This window comes from Ictidomys tridecemlineatus, chromosome 14 (assembly GCF_052094955.1).
Source record: "Ictidomys tridecemlineatus isolate mIctTri1 chromosome 14, mIctTri1.hap1, whole genome shotgun sequence".
In the NCBI taxonomy this organism is placed as follows: Eukaryota; Metazoa; Chordata; class Mammalia; order Rodentia; family Sciuridae; genus Ictidomys; species Ictidomys tridecemlineatus.
In genome coordinates, this window is record NC_135490.1 from 70,591,326 (window position 1) to 70,613,678 (window position 22,353).

At 38.6% G+C, this 22,353-nt stretch overlaps 2 long non-coding RNA genes across 2 annotated transcripts in view; both read right to left on the bottom strand.

Moving 5' to 3' along the window:
* The window catches only part of LOC120883759 (uncharacterized), a 63,557-nt gene that overhangs the window by 37,159 nt on the left and 4,045 nt on the right, over positions 1–22,353 (bottom strand). The window contains exon 2 of the long non-coding RNA XR_005725957.2: positions 20,398–21,171. This is a non-coding gene — a long non-coding RNA (uncharacterized LOC120883759). The remainder of the gene's footprint in view (positions 1–20,397; positions 21,172–22,353) is intronic.
* Positions 1,512–18,135, bottom strand: LOC144370636 (uncharacterized). Its single transcript, XR_013430542.1, has 3 exons — positions 16,216–18,135; positions 3,386–3,486; positions 1,512–1,724 (listed from the first exon to the last, which is right to left on the bottom strand). It is a non-coding gene; the product is annotated as an uncharacterized LOC144370636 (long non-coding RNA).

Below are 22,353 nucleotides of genomic sequence, written 5' to 3' on the forward strand. Positions count from 1 at the left end.
TCCAAACTAACAGATGAGGAAACAGGACCAAAGATGTTTTCTAAGAACTAACAATCATCCAAACTGAAACTAAAACCCAATATTCTGATCTTGAAATCCTACTGCTTTTCCCTATGTAATGCTTAAATTATTTCCAATGCTTTACAATAATGAGACGTGAGATAAATATCCGGGGCAGAAAACAGGAATTGTACAAGTGTATCCCCAGAAAGACAAAAAAGAACCCACAATAAAGCAACTTCACAATATTCTCTAGTTAGACTCTATTAAGAGTAATTGAACTGGGCAGGGTGGTGCACGCCTATAATCCCAGAGGCTCAGGAGGCTGAGACAGGAGGATCACAAGTTCAAAGCCAGACTCAGCAAAAGCGGGGCACTAAGTAACTCAGTGAGACTCTGTCTCTAAATAAAATACCAAATAGGATTGGGGATGTGGCTCAGTGGTTGAGTGCCCCTGAGTTCAATTCCTGGTACCCCCCCCCAAAAAAAAAAAAGTAATTTAGATTTTTGTTTTGTTTTGCTTTTTCATCAAAGAGCTGGCCAAAGTAGGCTAGAATTGAAGGTAAGCATTGAAAGTGTGATTTAAGACGCTGGGTATGATTTTTAAAATATGTTATTTGTTGTAGGCGATTTTAGGCAAAAGTTCCTATGGGGTAAGATGCCAAGATTAGAGATATTTATTGTCCTTCTGGCCAAAGTAGTCTTCTCACCACTAGTGAAATCAGGTTGTTGTACAAGGTGAGGTGGGTGCTTTGACCATTCCAGGAACAACCTTGAAACCTCACTACATTAGGACATTACAGAGGATCCTCTCCATTTTGCACTGCTGTGAAAGTCTACTCGATTTGGAATGTCTGGTGAACTAAGAACTTTTCTTAAAAAGAACATAGAGATGGCAGTAAGATTTGGGAAACACAAGAGACAGGGGCTGGTTCTTTCTAGTGGACCTACCTTAGCAACAAAGCCTGGAAAGAGGATTTCTACTAAGAACCACCAAACACTATTACTGCAGAGCAGGACAAAGGCCCTCATGCTTACATCGCTTTAGAAGAAACGGAAAGAAAAGGCATTTTTCCTTTCTGCTTCCTCATTCCCTCTTTACTTACCTGCTGGTAGTAGTTTAACTTTGGGTTACCTAGTACACATATCGAAGAGACTAGTACAGCAGAGCCAGCAAAGAAAATGGGGGAAATCTTGAGAGCTGAAAAATATGGGTAATGTATATTTCAAAGGAGCTAGAAGAGAAGATCTTGCATGCTTCAACACAAAGGAACAGCAGGTAGGTGGTGCATGCCTGTAATCCCAGTGAATGGGGAAGCTGAGGCAGGAGGAACGCAAGTTGGAGACCAGCCTCAGCAATTTAGTGAGATCCTGTCTCACACTAAAATAAAAATTTAAAGCTGGGGGAGGTAATCTGGGGATGCAGCTTACTGGTAAAGTGCTCTGAGTTCAATCCCCAGTACTAAAAAAAAAAAAAAAAAAAAATTAAATCAACTCAAAGAAACAATAAATGAATGTTGGAGGTGATATATTTGGTGATATATATGCTAATTACTGATTTGATCTTTATGCAAGCTATATATGTGTATCAAAACATCACATTGCACTCCATGAATTTGGGCCTTGATAACATGTCAATTAAAAATAAAATAAGGACTGGAGATATGGCTCAGTGGTAGAGCACTTGTCTAGCATGGGACAGATTCTGGGTTCGATCTCCAACTCTGCAAAAAAAAAAAAATTAAAAATAATCAAAAATAAAATTAAAGATAAAAGTAATTTTATTTGAGAAAACCAGAATGCTGTTAGATAGCTTTACACTTATTTTTACAGCTTAGTAGTATTTTCATTTTAAATTCATATGACCCAGGAGCTCTATAATCTTTTTAGAGCTCAACATTACTGAAGTTTTTTTTAGCTCAGAACTGTGCAGAATGACATAGTGTCTTTAGGCTTTGCTCCATTTTCTATCCCTCACCCTCAAATGCTGGTTAAAAAGAAAAAAAAACAGCAATAATTGACAATCGCATGGGCATAGACAATGTTTAAAAAATGAATCAATGCATGCATATGTATCTGTGAGCCAGAAACAGGAGATCTCAGAATAGTGAAAAAGAGAAGCAACAGAACAGCTGGGATCAGTCGGAGTCAGGAAGCTCGCAGTGGGACTCTTGAAAAGATGCTGTGTATGCTGCCTGGAGCCAGGGCTTCCTAGCAACTCAGAGCCCTGGGAGAGGGGAGAACAAACCAGTCCTCAACTGGAAACTGAATTGTTTTCCTTTGTTTGCTCAGTGAATGAATCTGCGATAGCCCCCACCATATGACAGTGGTCTCAAAATTACATGATAATAAGATCTAGTTTTTGAGACAGAGAATAGTGAAAACCTTGAGTCCAATCAACCAAAGTCACCTTGGACAAAACTACAGTCCAACAAAGTCAGGCTTATTAGCTCCCCTTGGCTGCTTGCTACAAGGGAGACAGCACTCCAGAGGAACTATGGGCATCTCAGGAAAACAGGGGGGGAAATGCAATTAGTATAAGATTGGGTAAGAGTGCATTTTGAGTGAAAAAAAATTAAATGAAGAGGTCCAGTAGTGTAAGTACATTCACTTGGTTACACAACTATCCCTATACCACCACCATCTATTCCCAAAATTCTTTTTTATCTTGCACAACTAAAACTCCATACACATTAAATATTGACTCCCAATTTCACCACCTCCACCTTCAGCCTCTGGTCACCACCAGTTGACTTTCTGTCTCTATGAATTTGACTAATCTAAAGACCACATATAGGCAGGCTCATACAGTATCAGTCCTATGGCTGCTTTCTTTTGCTGAGCATAATAATGTCCTAAAGTTTCATATATGTTCTAGCAAATTTCTGAATATGCATCCTTTTTTAAGGCTGAACAATATTTGCTTTATTCACTTGTCCATGCTAGATACTCAGTTTGTTCACCTTTTGGCTGAGAACAAATGCAGCTTCATGAATATTGGTGCACGAAGATCTATTTGAGTTCCTGCATTCAATTATTTTTGCTATATGCTCAGAAGTGTCATTTCAGGATCATAATCCTATATTTAATATTTTCCTCTCCAGGGTGGCTACAGCATTTTACATTCCCACCAACAATGTGTAAGTTTCCAATTTCCTCACATCCTTGCAAACACTTATTTTACATGTTTTTGATGATAGCCACCCTACTGGGTGTGAAGTGGGAACCCAATGTGGAACCAAGAGTGTTTTGATAGGCTCAACATGAAGTAGGACTGTATAAAAGGGTCAACATTATGTGAGGACTGGAAAGAAGACTCTGTATCTTGTTTCCTAGGAATCTGCAAAGTGAGGTAATGTGAAATGTTGTGCTCAGGAATCCTTACCTGGTTTGGGAATTGAGGCTGCTTCTCTGTTGCAAAATGACTCAGATGTTCCAGGCAAAAGTGGAACTGACATAATTTCAAACTGCCAAATTGCAGACAATCTATGATTTTAGAAAACAAATTTCTCAGTAAATAAGTAAAAGAAAAATCCTTTTGGGATGGGGGTAGTTATGACACTTTACAATGACAGAAGGTCCTCGGGAAGAATATGGGTTGCTGATAACTTTGCAGCTGGCTTTATGCATATCTGTTATTCCAGCATGATGAGTAATGGGTAAATATTTTACTTTCTTTCTCCGAGCTAATCTTTATTTTCTCAGCTTCAAAGATGTAACAGAGAGAAAGTCATAAATAAAAACTTTCCTACTTAAAATGAGCTTGCAAAACAAATTCCAAATGACATAAACATAATGCAAAGATAGCTACCCTGGCTGTGGCCACAGCAGCATGAGACTGACAGCAAATGTGATATTGCTTTAGCTCTAACTAGAAGGCTGGTTTGGCAGAATCATTAGCCCTTCCTGGGTTTCTAATTTCATATTGGGTGAACAACAGGGCTCACTCCATAAGCTTGTTATTGGACAATTCACAGGCCTCAAACCTCAAGACACTCTTCTGTTATTTATTCATTCTGTGAACAAAGCATCTGGAGATGGAAAAATTGCTAGTCCTGCAAGTAAAGGCATCCATTCTTCTTCCCATGTTAAGTGAGACTCTCAGAACACCTTTCCCATCACCCTCTACCATGAAATCTGAGCAGAGTCTGGGCAGGACCCACTTCTAGGGTCCTTATTCCTTCTTTCTGCTCTTCTGTTAGGTTATTTCACCCGGTTAGACTTTATTTTCATGGGTAAAGAGATGGCTGGGTTCCCTTAATATTTCAGCCTTTCTCAGCCTTTCTCCTTTAAGTAGAGGGACTAGCTAGAGAGCCTGTGAGCCTGAAATGCCAACTGTGCAATTTACATCCATCACTACATAATTAGCAATTAGCTGAGCACAACAAAGGGAGATCCTGCTATGAATACCTCTCCACACAATCCAGACGGGAAGATCATGTTTATTTCTTCTCTGCAAAGTGCAAATTGGGAACCATCCAAGTATTTAGCAGGAATACAGTACAACATTCAAATGAACTGTTTAGAAATGACGATAGGGAGGCTTTGTGCAATATAGTCGGGCCTTCTTTGGGGACCTCCTTTTCATTGAGATCCAGGCTCTTGATCTCCTGGTCTTCCCCCCAAAGAAGCAGTTAAGATTTTTTTTTTTTTCTTAATGAAGATGAAGCATTATTTCAGGCAATGACTTCAAACCCCAGGCTACAGTTAGTCACTAATGAAGGGACGCTCAGGCTAAAAGATAATATCTAAGAGGGGAACTAATTGGCCTTTTCAGTTTGCTGCTTCTATGCTGAAAGCCAAGCAGGGCAGTCCCTTGCTGGCATGAAAGGGAAAGTCGACCAGTATGACCCAGGCATCCTTCAGGTTTGCCATTAGAGTAATAATCACTCTGCCCCCTAATTTTCTTGCCACTGTAGGAACTATAAATGGCATTCTGTGAGACCACAAATTGCTAGGGAACACTCTGCGCAGGAGGGAAATTCTCTCATTGTGTAAATGGATCAGTTCCCACCCTAAAATTACTGGCCTCTCCCTGACAAAATGATATGGGAGCCTTGTTTTTGCTTGCTGGGGTTGTATTATAAAATCAGACTCAATTTACAGGAAAAAGTTTTTTATATCTTATGGTCCCTCAAAATGGGGTGGGGGTGCCAATTTGGGGTCAAACCAATGGGCTGAAGGAGTCATTTTCTTTTCTTTTTTTTTTTTTTTCATTTTTTCTTTAAGGTATGATTATCTTCAGAAGCATCATGGTCCAAGAAAATGAAGCAGCTTCCCCCTAGAGTAATCAGCTAAAAGTCCATTTCTGAACTCTTTTCCTCATCATGATTCTAAATCTAAACTCTAAAGTGTCCCCTATTTATTCCTATTACCCCCCCATCCCCCAACTATTTACGGTTACTTGTTGCTAAATTCTCACACCCTCTTTAGGCAATCTTTCTTTTAATATCCAGGAGAGGCAAACACATCCTTCTCTGCTTCCACACGGCCTTGTTCCTGCTTCTAAAGAAGCTCAGCTCACACCCCTATAATATTTGTCTCCCAGTACAATTGTAGTGCCCAGAGGCCAGAAACTCTATTCCATTCAGCTTGGCATCCAGAGAAGAGACCACAATGCCTGGCATATAGTCATTTCTTAATAAATATATAGAGTTGAATGTATCTTCTAAGTCATAATTTACTTGTCCTGTTATAAGAGATAATTAAATCACAGTTTTAAGATATGAGTATTAAGAAAGGAAGGGAGGAAAGATGGAAGGAAGGAAGGATGGAAGGAAGGAAGGGAGGGAGGGTGGAAAGATTTGCCTCATAAGACTTCGTTGGTGTCTCTGTTCTAGGCAATGGGTACACAGAGGACTGAGATACTGCCTACTTATGTTCAGTAAAGCTTACAGCCCAATGGGGAGACAAATCTGAAGACAGATGCTAAAATAGAGAAATAAATCAAGTGTTCTAGGAGCAACCAATTCTCTGTCAGGGTATCCGGGAAGACTCTACAGGGGAGATAACCTTTAAAAGTGGTCTTGAAATATGAGCACTATTCACCAAGCCTAAGAGGGTGAAAGGCATTCTGGAGGCAAAGGAACAACTTCTAAAAATAAAAGTGGCAAGACTATCAAGGCAGGTTCAGGGTATGCTCCTGCCCTCAGCATTAGGCCTACGCTCCTTTCTCAGCCCCAGCCATGGTGGGACTTCCAAGGAAATCTCCTCAGAACTATTTCAGGGTCTTAACTTTCCTGTTCTGCACGCAAGAACTGGGGACCCCAGCAGGCAGGCTTAGGAAATCTCCAGAGGGTCAGTGGCTTCAGGCATTCTCAAAAAGGGAAGAGTCTCCCCTCAGCTATCAGCGAAGTCCAAGTGGTTGGTTTCTGGTGGCTTTTTTGTAGAACCAGGGATTCTTCTTGGCAGAGAAGGCTCCAGAGGCCACCACATCCGCACCCACAGGACTTTCCTAATCCAGCCCCCACAGCCTCCTTCCTTTGGAGGTAGCTGACCCTCTGGACTTCTCAAAGACCCCGGAGGAAAAAAGTTCTCATGCAGGAGAGAACCTCATGTGGCCCTGAAAATAGAACCTGAATTCCCACCAGTGGACACCAAGGCAGTACCTTTTGACCTATTTTCCTTACTTACTGCCATTTTATATTCTGTTCTTGTGCCTGAGAAGACCCCCTACCAGGCCCTGAGGATGGGACTAGGTACCAGAATGATCGTGGGGGAATAACATGTATTTTAAAATTCTAACTGGGTTATTCTTTTAAATCAAGGTCAGCATTAAATAAATGTCTGAATTCTTGCTTTTGACTGCAGTCATCCTGGCTTACGTGGCCTGAGGGATTATATGAAGCCGACTTGCGTCCGTGACTAGGATACGACAGTTGGCTGCGCATCAACTTGAAGAGATGTTGGCCTAGGAAAGCCCTAATTCAACTCTGATATTTTGTGTCTCCTTTCCCTGCTGGGGTCCCTTTTGCCAGTCCTGAAGGTTTTCAGCACTTTGCCTGGTCCTGACCTCTTTCTTGTCTAGACCAGTAGTTTCATATGCTGGATATCAGTAGAATCATCGGGGAAGTTTGCTTTTGTTTTTCTTTTTTGTTTGGTTTGTTTTTATGACAATGCCCAAACTCCACCCCAAATGAATCAGAACCTTTAGCAGGGTGCTGGTATTTTTTAGAAGCTCGTTCATTGTCTACTTAAAGTTAAGAATCACAACTCTAGACATTATTATTTTAAAAAAATTGTAAAAGCTATAGAATCCTTTGCTCAAGTGAAATCTTACACAGAAACCCAAAGTGTAAAAGAAGTTAGAGCCTTTTTACTTGGGTTGATGAAGCTTGAGTGTGAAAAGAAGCCATTCTTCTAAGCAATTGTTGTTACTCTTAAATAAATAAATTTATGTTTTACTCCTGCCCAAGTTTTACCTGTGTAGTCTCACTGGACTTCTCTGACAACTGCCAAAATGGGTTCTCCTGGGTCATTTTCACAGGACAGTGATTATGTGGGGGAAGTTGGAAAATCTATGCAATGGACTAACTTGGGTTAACACAATCCATCATCTCTTTCTATGAAATGGAGCTGAAAGAGTAGGGAACTGAAGTCCCTCTAGCCCCCTAGAAGCTCCAGCAGGAGAGTACTGATTTGGAAGAGTGGTAGTCGTCTCAACCCCTTTGTCAGATAATTATGATGTCATCCTGGAGTGAAATACGATTGCCAAGGTCTGTCAATGTTGGTTTGGAAGAACTCAGGCTGAGGCAGGAGGATCCCAAGTTCAAAGCTAGCCTCCACAACTTAGCAAAGCTCTCAACAACTTAGTAAGATCCTGTCTCAAAATAAAGAATAAAAAAGGGCTGGGGATGTGGCTAATCACCCCTAGGTTCAATCCCTGATACAAAAAAAAAAAAAAAAAAAGAGCTCAGGCTTTTCCTGGCTGAAGGATCATGTCCAATTCAGCTCAGAGCATAAGCCAAGCAGCAGTGATTCTGGAAGCCTGCAAGTGCTCCTGTTGTAGAAGTTGTATATCTGACTCGTTGGCCGGCTGGCACTGGAGGACTTGCTTTTCCTCTCTACAGTTCTGAGGTGCATTTACTTTGTGCTGCCTGGCTCAGGCCTGGGTTTCTCTTGGGTCACATTCAGCAGGACTGTCTTCCTCTGCTAGCAGAACAGCACTCTGTTCCTTGTCCTGCTGCTCCTCAAATGCTGAAGCCCATTTATTTAAAAGCATTTTTTTGTTTTGCAACCACATTCTTTGGATTGCTGTCAGTTTCCAATCCACTTGAAACTCAATTTTCTTTTTCACTCAAGAAACACTTTGATTTTTCTTCACCTATAGACCCTTGCACATCAGAAATGCAAATAGATGTTAGATCTAGTTAAAGATACGAATGCTGAAGTATTTAGGGAGGAATGTTATTAGATATTTGTAAATTTACTCTGAAATGCAACAAAAAAAATTGGTGGATTCAGTGAAAGATGGGTGGACAGATGATAAAATAAATAGACTAAAATATTAATGATAGAATCTAAGTAATAGATATAAGAATATTCGTTGAAAATTCTTTCCACTTTGCTGTATATTTAATGTCTTCATTATAAAATGTTGAAAAAATAAATATTGGAATATTCAGGAAAAAATTATTTGTACAAATTATGTCAGTGCTTAATTCCAGACTCTTGAACATGGGCCAGCAGGTGAGAACCACCCTGCTTGGAGTATTAATAATGAAGAACATTATTACCATAGAGTCTGATTACATTCAAATATTTTATTCTGTCATCATAGCTCTGAAATCCTGTTTAACTCCAAATACTAAATGAACTGTTCTGGGGCCAGCTTAATTTTTTTTTTCTCTTTGAATCTTAGGTAACCCAGAATTATACTCATTATAATAATCCTTAGATACATTCTAATCAATGGCTTGGGCATATCCATGTCTGTTTATTTATTATTTGGTCATTCATATTAAGTACCTGCAAATCCCCCACCTGAAATATACACCAGGACCTTGACAAACTATATACAGCTGCACCTTCAAGAAGCAGCACCTAGTGAAGACGATTAGACCATGGGTGCACTACCAACAGAGGGATTGGTATCATTCTTGGGTTAATTCTCACAGAATGGGTTGCTATATAGCAAGCCTGCCCTATGTGATTAGCCCTCTTGCACATAGATTGTTCTCTTTCCGCTTCTCTGTCCTGTTGTGACACAGTAAAGGATCCTTATGAAGGGCACTGATGTTATGCTGTTTGGCTCTTCTCTCCACCAGAATTGTGAGCCAAATAAGCCTCTTTACTTTCTAAAGTAATCCTTCTCAGGTATTTTGTCATAGCAATACAAAATGGAATAAGACTATGTGTGTTGGTTTTTCCCTAACTAACACTATATAACACAGATTTGCCCGTTTTGTTGCAAAATTGCTATGGTTAATTTAACCACTATTTACTTGCTATGTTCAATTTTTTTAAATGATCATTTATTTATTCTTTCCCACAATGGGTATTTGTTTTCAGGTTTTGGTATTGTGAATGCACTTACACAAATCCCATATTGTTTATATGCAAGAGTCTGTCTTGAGTATATACTAGAAATGAAATTGCTAAATATTGGAGTATATTTAAGGTTTGATATTAGAAGACAGCGCTATCTTATTTTCCAAAGTGGTCATACCATGTATATTCTCTCCAGTAAGTCTCTATTCTTAGGCAATATTCAATCCAGTAAAATGTAAGATAAACAAATGATTTACTATTACACATTCAAAAATAAGGTAAATCAAGGAATGAAAACTTCAATATATACCTCTTAGGGAGGGTAGATATGATTACAGCACAATATATGCATGTATGGAAACATCACAGTGAAACCCATTAATTTGTACAATTAATATGAGTTAATATTTACAATTAAAGTGATATGGCTCTTGGGGATGAGGATCAAGCAGCAGATGAATTGTCTCCTGCCCTCCACTGACTCACTGGAGTTCTATCTAGAGAGATGTTTATGTTTCTGTCCTTTCATTTCTATTTTCTTAGTTCTGACGTTGCTTATGCTGTTTGACTCTCTTGGGTTCCCTCTTCATCTTGGAGGCTATGAAAATGTTTTAACCCAGACAAAATTAAATTCCCCTCCCCACAACAAATCTTTTCTTCCAGACAAAAGGAGCATCAGTCTTTTGTATGCCTTTTGCAAAAAAGTGGTCTTTCTCTATCTGTCATTTTTTTCTTCTGTCCAATGAGTAACCTGGTAGCCAGACATCAGAGGTGCTAAATTAATTCACTTTGTTATTCAGCATCCAAATATGTCCCATAGTCCTCTGGGTCTGCTAAAAATAGTCCCTTCAGGAAACAAATGTATATGATTCATTTTATTGCTAATTCAAGTACAGTCAGGCTGTTGGCTTTCCATGCGTGTCCAGGCTGTCCAGACTATCTGGATGGACAATCCAGAAAATGAATGGCTTCAGACAGAACTACCCATAGACCCCTGGCCCCTCCTCACCACCCCACCCCAGGAACTTTTGTACATTTATTCTGCATATCAATCCACCCAGACAGGGAAGCAACCTGCTACTTCTGCTTCGGATATGAGGGTCACCTTAGGTCTCCTGACAGCCCAGTATTCAGTATGCTGTGCCTGTCTGCCAGTGAGCCTCCTCGGCAAGGCGGCCTTATCAGATAGTGAGTTTCATTATGTACTCTCCACTGGGGACTCCACTAAAAGCAATAAATTCATTTCACCGTGCTAGTCTCTGGACTATTAAAGCATTTTAGTCCTGTTTCTCCTTTAACCTCCCATGAGCCAAATATTCACTCTGACAAAATGCTATTCATTACAAAGTTAAGATGACTTTGACTCTATTTCTCTCACACATAATACAATGAAAAACACTTTGTCCTGGATTCATCTGCAGCCCTGATGGTATTATGGATAAAAACATGCCAAGGCAGGCAGCCTTTTTCTCTAAAATGGATTGAAATTACCCCTAGCTATCTATGTCTTGCTTAGATAAAGAGTGGCTGAAAAAAAAATATATTCTGTTCGTTTTTAATATCCTGACCAATATATATTGCTTAAGGGAGAATGATCAGGGAAAAAAAATAATAAGATAGAAAAATGAAACCTCACTGGAATACAAAAAGGATCAAATCCCTTTTACTCCTCTTTTATTCACAGACATTCCTCCCTGCCCTTTTCCCCATGCTGAGAGTTAGAAAATAGATGGGGGAGCTTGGTGGAGTTATGGAACCTCTTCAAGGCTAGGCACATGACAGACACTTCGAAAGATCTTCTTCATTGATTTATTTAAACAAAATCCCAGCTGTCTTTGATTTACTGTCTAAGTCAGTTGCAAATCCAAACCCTGTCTCTGACACATATCAACATCGGGTAAGTTTATTAACCTCTTGGGGCCTCCTTCATTTATGAAAGGGGGGAAATAATAACTCTTGCATGAAATAACATATGCAAATCTCCTAGCCCAGCACTTAACATAGGGTGAGAATAAAACGAATATTTACTTCCTTTTCCTCCTTTGGTATAGAGAAAGCTTAAGAAAGGAGCAGGAAATAAGAATGTACAACTAGATGGTTATGAAGCTCAGCTTGTCATTCCTACTTCACTCTAGAGCTCTGATCATTCTTCTGCCTACCTTGGAAGAATTATACTGAATGACCACAAAAAAAATCAGATCACTGGGTTTGATGTAGATATGTTGCTGCAGGTATTCCAGAAAGAAAAAAAAAATGTTTAAGTCAGTTTTTTTTTTTGTTTTTTTGTTTTTTTTTTTAATCTCTGTGACCAAATACCTGACCAGAACAACTTAGAGGAGGAAAAGTTGATTGGGGGCTCATGGTTTCAGAGGTCTCAGTCCATAGGATGGCCAATATCATTGCACTGGACCCAAGATGAATCAGTGACCAATGGAGAAAGGGCATGGCAGAGGAAAGCTGCAGGCAGGAAGCAGACAGACACAGGCCACAGGGAAGATGCATCCTTTTAAGGCATGTCCCCAGAGATCCATTGCCTCTAGCCACACCCTACATCTCTACAGTTACCACTCCTATCAGTCCAAACTAGGTCGGACTGATTGGGTGACAGCTCTCACAATCCAACTATTCACCTCTGAACATTTCTGCACTAACACTGGAGTTTTGTGGGGACACTTCATATGCAAACCATAACAAAAACTATGAAAAGAATGTCTTTCTGGTTGAAAAAAAAAATGGAGATTAGTTATGCAACACCCGAGTAGGGGCTTGTTCTGGTCTTCAGTGTGCTAAGTCCTGCTGCCTTCTTTGTATGCCCTGGACTTTATAGCCGTGTTTTCAGTCCCAACTTTACTCCTAGTTTCATCTTCCTCCTTCCTTTGGTTTCCTTTCTCCTTCGCCCACCACCCTTCTTGATTTTCTTATTTATTTTCTACATCATTGTATGCTGTGAATCTTTGCTGTCCACCTTGTACCCTAATCTAATTACTTTGCTGATTAATTAACACTCCGGTCTACTGATTTCTCCCCATGGCTCTGCAGGAGGATTGCCTTGGAATGCCTGATGGGTACCCTGGGGCTTGTCAGCTCTTGCCACTGCAGCCCTGCCTCAGAAACAAAGAGAGATCTGTTGCTTTCACAGCCACATCCCAGAATAAGGAGACATTTGGGCTGAACTTTCTAGAACCCTGGAAAATCCCCATATCTGCTAAGAAAATAGGAGCCAATCATTCACTTTCTTAATTATCTGTCCAATGAGAAAAAAATGCTTTTTAAGCAGTTAACTATTTTTCCAGAAATATTATTTTTCTAAATGGTAGGCCCATTAGGACAAATAAATTTTCTTCTTAAAGTTGTGTCTCAATATGTTCAAGTGGCTCATCAATTATTAGCCAACTGGGAAAGTTTCCAAGAACTGCATCAAAATAATACAACACCAAGAGTCATTCATTCAAACAGGTTCTATTTATTGAATCTTATTTACTATCTCTTGATAGTTTTGTCTTTTGGGGTGATGTTTAGAAATCTTCCTAATGTATACACTGTCAAATGGGGAGAACTCTATTTGGATTTCTTAAATAAAAAGCTGGTAGAAACCCAAAGGGAAATCTGCAAGCTTCAGATTCTTAGATAATTAAAAGCTATTAGCTGGCCATTCTACCTTTGTTGAGTCCCTTCAACTTGCAGAATCAATGTAGACGCTCTTTGGTGGTCTTAAAGATTATACTTGTAAAGCCAGATTACTATATGATGAAAGAGCCTAAAATGTGAATGTGAATGTGAATAGTAGTAGAAAATTAAATTCATAGTAGTTTCGATGTGAATTGGTAACCCTGAAAATGTCTTTTTATTTTAAAATCCTTTAATTGTTTTGTTATTTTGAAAGGTTGGAGGAATTGAGAAAGAATGAGAAATATAGATTTTATTCGGCATGTCTGGTAGTTTTTTGCCATATGCAAATAAAAAGATCAGGTTTTTAACAGCATACACGACTGAATAGCCTTGTGAGTGTTCAGCTGTGAATTTTTAAAGTCTATTTACTGATTTCTTCCTGCAGTAGGCATTTTGTTAAAGGTTTACTTTCAAAGGAATAAAGAATGGGACAAGAGAATAAAGAAAAGAGGTTCTTTGTGGGAAAACAGCCATCACCTGGGTTTGCCAGAGTCTCCAAGATAGTCATAACCCTTAGTGTGTGACGGATGACAGAGTAAAGTAGCCTTCCCAATGCATCCTGTGGCCTCTGAATGGGATATAGGAGCTTGACTGACACTTGTATCTAAAGGGGGCAGCTACAGTGGCTGTTTCTACTAAGGTAGCTGAGAAGCCTGCATCACCACCCTGTTGCAGGCTACAGGCTTGTGAAGCAGACCAGGGTATGCAGCCAGAAGAGGGGAGGATGAAGGAGCCATAAGCATCTTCAGCATTCCCATACCACTAATCTACCTCACAACCGCACAGGAGACCCATGTGGCACTTTGGGGGCACTTTGGGGGCACGATAATAATACTAGATAAACAGCTGAGTGGCTTTTTCTACATTAATCCCCACTTTCTAGAAGCATAGATGAAAGTCCAGGGAGGTAATATTATTTACTTAAACCTACCTGAAATGAAGCAGTGGCTGGAAATTTACTAAAACCCATCTGATATAGAATCCAGGCCCATGGTTAATCTTTTAACAGGGCTGTGCCTCTCTCAGGATTGCAGGAAATGTGAACCTTAGAATGTACAATCCCATAATGTAGAAATCATTAAAGCCCAAACAGTTTTTATTCTATATGTAAAGGCATATATAGAAATATTTCCATTTTTAAAGGAGGGGAAATACATATAAACATCTTAAACTCTTTAAGAGAAAGATATTTTACGAATCTAGAATATGATTGTTTTATTACCCATGTTTCCAATAAATGCCAAAGTCTTTAAACCTCAAGGGACTTTAAAGTGGCCTAGAATCTAGAAGAGTTTGAGGAATTGGAGCTCTCTTCCTTTGTTAAGAACTCAGAAGGAACTCATCCTGTCTTTGCTATGTCATCTGAAGACTTACATCCCAGAAATAATCATTGTAACATAATTGCATCATACCCTATAATAACTTTCAGATGCACTTGCTTTGTGCTAGCTCTAATAACCAAATGACGAAATGTAGACAAATATTTGTGACATAACCATCCTCCTCTCCGGCCTTAGTGCTCATTCTGTGAAAGCAATGCCATTTTTCTCTGAACAGCAGACCTAACAAAGACTTATATCTTCCTTTTACACTTCCCTTGAGAAGCAAATTTCACCAGAAACGGAGTTACATCAACCAAAAGCAATTTGTGCGCCTAAAGTATTCAGAAATGCTCAGACTGCAGAACCATTATTAGCATTCTCGTGCACATTTTGCTCCTAACAAGCACTCCTTGGCCCTACAAAAGGTAATGATTGCAGTTCTTCTTCACCCACTTCAAATTAATTTGTCCTTGGGGGGTCACAGGCATGCTGGGTGAGCAGCCCTAGAATCTAACCTTGTAATTGTACTAAACTAGGTTCTAACAAGCCTCCCTTAGCAGTCACATTTGAAAAACAAAACAAAACACCACCAAAAAAAAAAAAAAAAAAAAAACACCATTAGGATTCTCTCCAAATCCTGAAGGTTAGAAAATAAGCAATGAGGAACAAAGCTAACCTGGACCTAGAGGTTGACTTCTGAATTGTACAAGCAAGGAGACAGAGCCTCCTGTTCTTTATGGGGGATTTACAGATTAACAGATATTTAGACTCAGATAGCTTTGTTCTGAGTCTTGCAGAATTAAAGAAAACAGATAAAATGCATTCTTCCCCGGAGTTTGCTAATCTTGGTTTCCTGTTTCCCCCCCCACCTAGTTCAGAAATATATTTAATGAATAAACAGCAAGTTTCAGCCTGAAGAAACAAAGCATAAACCTATAGAGATTTGAGAAATCAGCCTGATGCAACAGATTTAAACCAATAGTTCTAAAAATTATCAAGGAATAAACATTTTTGCACACCTACCATATACCAGCTTTGAGCTAGGTGCCTTACACTTAAGATCTTTCTACATGTTCACCACAACCTGCTGAAATGGAATTTATGTCCCTCAAATAAGAGAGTATAATTTAATGTTCATCTAGTAAGAGACAGATTTGGATTCCATACCAGTGGCTTAGAGCACTTCCTTTCTAGGCTTCATGCAAATCTAAGTAGCAATCACTGTGTCCTTCCTTCCATGCTAAAATCAGGCTCTGGTGGGAGAGGAAGGATGGGTCCAGCTGAGAAAGCAGATCACAGTTCAGACTATACGATCTAAATCTGTAGATGCTGCGATCTACATATTTGATTAAGGTCCTAAAACTTTAAGCCAATGAGTCAAATCCAAGGTATAACAGAATAAAGCAGAATAAAGCCTCTAAAGGCTCTGGAGAACTAATACAGAAGAAACATTCATGGTTACAAGCAAAACCTATTACAGAGTCTAAGAACAATTACAGGATGTGTTGAGCAGGAAAAATAGTCATTCATTGGGTCAGGCTGTGCTCATGGGATGAAAATAGGAGCTTAGTGAAGATGAGAGGAAACTAAATTAGTCAAAAAATCAGAACAGAGAGACCCAAGCTGGTCTGAGCCACTGGGTGGCTGCTCTGGTAAGTACCCAAAGGGGCAATCACTTTTTGAAGTGATAGCTTCAAACCTGGCCTTACTTGACCTTATTTTAGGTGCACTTTACCTTAGGAGGCAGAGAAGCTATGTGGATTCTTCCAGGGGTCTGGCCAGCACTTGGATGAATGAATGAAGAAATGAAGCGATATCAAGACTTTATCTCCCATTTCAACCACAGAGAAGAAAAAGAAAATGTTAAAATCAAGAGACACAAGAATCATGTTGTTTCTAAGCTTCTCCTTCTAAGGCTCTGGAGGGCTGCAATATAGAAACATAAAACCCCTCTCATCACTGAGCTTGGTGCTGTTAAGTTCAAAATTTACAAAAAGAATGGATTATAAGATGTATGTTATAACTTAACTGTAATATCTAGGTCAATTGCAAATGATTACCATTAATAATTATAAGCTTTTATTGAACCCTTTCTATTTTTAGAGTGCTTTACAGTCATTAATTTGTTATACCTTGTAACATCCCTACAAGATAGATCATTATTATTATCACATTACAGATGCACTAAGGATGTCAAGTTGGATTTAATTGACCCAGGAATATAGCTATTCTTAGTAGTTCATTTGCCCCTCTGCTTTCTGGTCTTAAAAAGCTATTGATGCTGCCTAGAGGGTAATACTACTAAAGTGCAATTTAGAAAGAAACATTGCAGACAACTGAGAGAATCATGGGAACAGAGAGGATACTAAATTTCTGGAAGGTAAAAGGTTTCAGAGAGAAGCCTCAATGTATTCTAGAAGTGCATGCATTAGCTTCTGATCATTTTCTGAAAGATGGCTTTTTTCTTAATGTTACTGTCACCTTGGAAATATGGGTTTTGTTTAGTATGCCCACATTTTAAAGCAGTTTATACAATTTGGCCTCACAATACTGAGCCAGATTTTCCATGAGTGATATATCTGAATCCCAGGAGCAAATAATTTTGTACATATGGGAGCTACATGTGATTAGATGTTCACACCAAGAACTAAAAACCAGTATGATCATATGCTCAGAGGAGCATTGCCCAGAAAGACTGGTGAATCTAGGGGATGGTCCTGCAGTTATTGGAACAAAATGCCTCCATATTCAAGGAGGTTTTTTTTTTTTTTTTTTACTTTACCTCTCCTTGTCTGATTTTCTATTTAGTGTCTTGTTGGAGTCTTCTTAATTGGCATAGATATTGTCCTTCTTGTGTGTTGAATTGTCTCTTTCCCAACCCCCCCCCCGCAAAAGACATGTTGGACCCCCAGTAGCTCCGAATATGATATTCAGAAACAGGATCTTTGCAGAAGTAATGAAGTTAAAATGAAATCATTAGTCTGGGCCCTAATCCAATATGACTGGTGTCCTTATAAAGGGAGAAATTTGAACACAAAGATACACATGCAAAGAACAAAGATTTTATGTGAAGATAGATGGTTAGAATAAGGCATCTACAGGTGAAGAGTAACAGTCAATCACCAGAAACTAAGAAAAAGAAGGAAACGTCCTTCCCTACAGGTTTCAGAGGGATTGTGACTCTGCTTACACTTTGATTTTAGCCTCCAGAACTGCCAGACAATAAATTTTTGTTGTTCTAAGTTACCCAGCTTGTGGTACTTATGGCATGCCTAGGAAATGAATATAGTCCTCTTAATAGATTAATCTCGAACACAGATGAAAATTACATTGTCCAAGGCCATGGCTACTGTGTGCAGTTACTCCTAGTTCTAAGTTCCTTCCTACTATATAATAACATGAAAGGGTGTGTAAAAGATGATCCCCACCAACCTGTTGGGCAACATTTTAAATGGTCACATTATGGATGATAATCATGGCCACAGCTCTACATTAGGAAAGTTGCCCCCCAAAAGTAAAATTGCCACTGTAGCAAGCTATATCCCTAGTTTGTTAGTGAGCCCTCCACTTATAGCACTACAAAGAAAGTTTTTTAAATGTGTATATCCCAAGCAATTTTTTAAAGCATAGCAAATTAAATCCAAATAACACAGAAGAAAATAAATAATAAAGATGGAAGATTAATGAAATAGGGAATATTTAATAAAGAAAAACAACAAATTAAAAGCTGGTTCTCTGAAAAGACATTCCAAGTAATGGATAACCTATGGATAAAGAAAACCAAGAAAAGATGTAAATTTCAAATATTGGAAATGAAAAAGGGTCATTTTTCCACCACACATTTAAAAAATGTTTAAAGGCTGATACAAAGATATTATGAACATGCTATCAACAAATTTGACAATTTAGACAAATTTGTTTTAGAAAAAGATGGTGTAATAAATTGATAGAACTATAAATTTAAAATATTAATTATCTATTATTAAATAATTTTAATATGTGACTTAAAACTCTCTCACAAAGAAGTTGCCAGAGCTGGATGGCTTCACCTATAAATTCATCCACCAGTCTTCACAAACTCCTTCATAGAATATAAAAGCAGAAACACTTTTCATATTGTTTCCTGAGTTCAACATAACCTTTCTACCAAAATCTGACAATGACATTGTAAGAAAAGAAAATTTCAGGACACTATCTGTCATGAGCATAGATGCAGAAATCCTGAATAATATGTTATTCAAGTCCAAGAGAATGATAAAGCATTTTTACAAGTACAAAAGAACTCCTAAATAAATGAAGAAATAAATCATATTTACCAACTGGAAAATTTGACATTATAAAAATGTAAATTTTACCACAAGTAGATACATAGGTTAAATGAACTACCAATCGAGTGGTTACCAATAGGCTTATTCTCATGAAAATTGACAAATTATTCTAAAGCTCATATGCAAAATATGGAATAACCAAGGCAATCCTGAAGAACAAAGCTGGAGGATCTATACTACTAAATACAAAAACTTACTATAAAGCTATAGTAACGAAGACAGTGTGGTGCTAGCACAAGCATAGATAGATGGATTGATGATAGGACATATCATCTCTGAAGAGAGAATCCACAAACAAGCCTGCAACAAATACAGTTATGTGATTTATGACAAAGTTAACACTGCAGTGAGATGGGAAAGGAATGAATTTTTCAATAAATTGGGTCAATTTGATATCCATATGGGAAAACTATATTCTGATTTCTATCTTGCACTGTATAAAAAGTCATTTCTCAATGATTTCAGATCTAAATGTAAAAGACAAAACAATAATTCTTCTACACGAGAGAATATTTTCACAATCCTGGAATGAGCATATTTTTCAAAAGGGCACAAAACGTCCTGACTATAAAAATAGATTTTGAACTTCATTAAAATTAAACAATTGTGCCCATAGAAAGATAACATGGAGAAAGGAAAGGCAAGATACTGACTAGGAAAAAATATATATATGTGTGTGTAACATTTTCTATATCTAAAATAAATAAATAACTCCTAACATAAATAGAAAATGGACAAAAGAACTTAATAAGCACTTAACATGAGAAAAAAGTCCAAAATGGCAAATAAATATATGAAAAGGTGCTTAACATCAACAGTCAAAAAGGAACACAAATTAAAAGCACAATGAGGTGTTACTATACCATCACCAAAATGGCTAATATGAAATAGACCTACATTACCATCTTGGTAAGAATGTGAAGAAAATAAAACAGTCATTGCAGCCGAGAAGAGATAGGGGCACAACCACTTGAAAGCTGTTTGGCTAAAGATATACAAATATTATGACCAGCAATTTTATTCCTAATAGTAATGCATACATATGTCTACAAAAACAAATATACAAGCACATTTATAGCAGCATATTCCTAATAGCCAAAAATGGAAACAACTCAATATCCAACAAAATAAGACTCATGAATAAATTGTAATACTATACTGCAATAGGAATAAGCCTACAATTCCTGCACACACTAACATATATACACTCCATAAGCACAATATTGAGCAAAATAAACCAGATGCAAGAGCATACACTCTGATTGATTAAATTTAAATAAATTTCGAAATCAGAAAAATTCATCCCAGATGATAGAAATGGGGACAGGGAGAACAGGGATCGATAAGGGGTGAAAAGACCTACAGGGGGGCTAGTGATGGGGCATTTCTTGATTGGCACATGGGCACATAGGTATCCTCATTTTAAAAACTGAGCTATACAGGTATGGTTTGTTTGCTTTTCTGTTTGCATATTTCAGTAAAACCCACTTGAAATTCATATCCTACTAATAGTGGGTCTTACAAACTCACAGAATTTTAAAATTTGACAGATTGTTAATTGGGGAATCAAAAAGAAATGACTGACTTACCCTGAAGCGGAGGTAGTTAGAAATGTGGCTGGGAGCTGGGTGCCATGGTGCCTGCCTGTAATCCTCAGCCTCAGGCAGGAGAATTTCGAGTTCAAAGCCAGCCTCAGCAACTTGGCAAGGTCCTAAGCAACTCATCCAAGACCATGTCTCTAAATTAAAATATATAAAAAGGGGCAGGTGATGTGGCTCAGTGGCTAAGTTTTAATCCCTGGTTGCCCTCTGCCTCCCTCCCGTCCCTCCAAAAAAGAAGAAAGAAAAGGAAAGACCCGTGGCTGGGAGAATAAATTCAATGCACACTGTGAAGTTCTCTCAGTGCAATGCTAAGGACTTGAAAATTTATTCATCAGACCATGAAGAGCTGGTAGGGGTTGAGCAAGACATTATGACTAGATCCACATTTATAGAAAACTTCCTATAGCAATAAGCCAGATATGGAGAAGAGAAGATATAGAGAGACCAGTAAAGATACTATAAAAATTATGAGCAAAAATGAAAGTCTGATAGGGAGAAAAAAAAACCCTCATTTCCTCTTGTCTATCCACATTTGCCCCTCTTATCTAGGCCTGTTGAGTAAATGAGTATAGATTCTGAAAACACTGGTTATGCATGGAAAGTTCCCATCCTTCCATCCCAGGAGCATCTTCAGTGTTGATGGCTTGTACAAGACCAAGGCCCTGTAGGAACTGCTGTCAAATAATTTTTATTCTGACAAGTACTCGGGTGCCAATTCTTGTCATGCTTCATATCTCAGGGCACATTCATGCATGGAATCTCCTGTAGAGTTAAAAGGAAAAGTTATGTTATCTGATGAAAAATCACAGGACAGAAACTGCACAGCAGCACAGATCTGAAGACAAAAAGGGTGGATCGACATATTTTTGGCATTAACTTCTTTCCTTGGGTAATACAGTCTGATGTTAAGATAGATTGGAAATACTAAGTAGTAAGGAAGGAAAAAAGCATTAGCAAGTTTGTAATTTAATGTGAAACAAGAATGCTCCTCCAACCCTCCAGACATTAGAAATCTCCCCTGGCTTATGAACAAGTCATATATGTACACAGATCCAGCAAAGTGAAAAAATAACCCTCTTCTCCTCCTCCCTACACATGTTTTTTTCCTTCTTCTCCTCTTTCCTTGGGTAAGTTTCAGTGGTTTATATAAAGAATATGATATGGGGTATATGGGGAAAAAGAGTAAATGCTGCAGATCTGAACCACTGTCCTTAGAAAGGCCTACTTGAAAGGTTAGCCTTTGACTGGATTTGATTAAGTAATCCAAGGGTTCACTGTGCCTAAAGTGTTTGCACAAATAATATCGTTTGTGTTTGTGTTAGTCGGTGTTCTCCAAAGAAACAGAACCAATAGGATGCGTGTGTGTGTGTGTGTGTGTGTGTGTGTGCATGTGTGTGGCATGTGTATGTATTTAGAGAGAGATTTATTTTAAGAAATTGGACCATGTGATTATGCAGACTAAGTCCAAAATCTGCAGAATGGGCCAGCAGAAAGGAGTCCCAGCCACAGCCCATGTGGCAGTTTTGAAGACCATCTGCTGACAGAACTCCTTTTTACACAGGGTTGGTTTGTCTTTCTATTCTAGCCTTCAACTGACTTGATGTGGCCCACCCACGGTAGGAGGGCAATCTGCTACACTCAAAGTTCATCTAATTAAATGTAGATCTCACCCAGAAACACCCTAAGCAGCATCCAAAATAATGTGTGACCAAATAATCCAGGCACAGTAGCCCAGCCAAGTACATAAAGTTAACCAGCATAATGCTGAATATCTGCTCTCCCTTCAGGATGTCTGAATATTTGGTATGTGCCAGGCAGAAGCTGCCTATGTGGTCAGCCCCCCACCCCACCCCCTGTGAAAACCCTTCACACTGAACCTCTGATTAGAGCTTCCCTGGTGGATATTTTACAAGTGCTGTTGCAACTTTTTGCTGGGGAAATTAA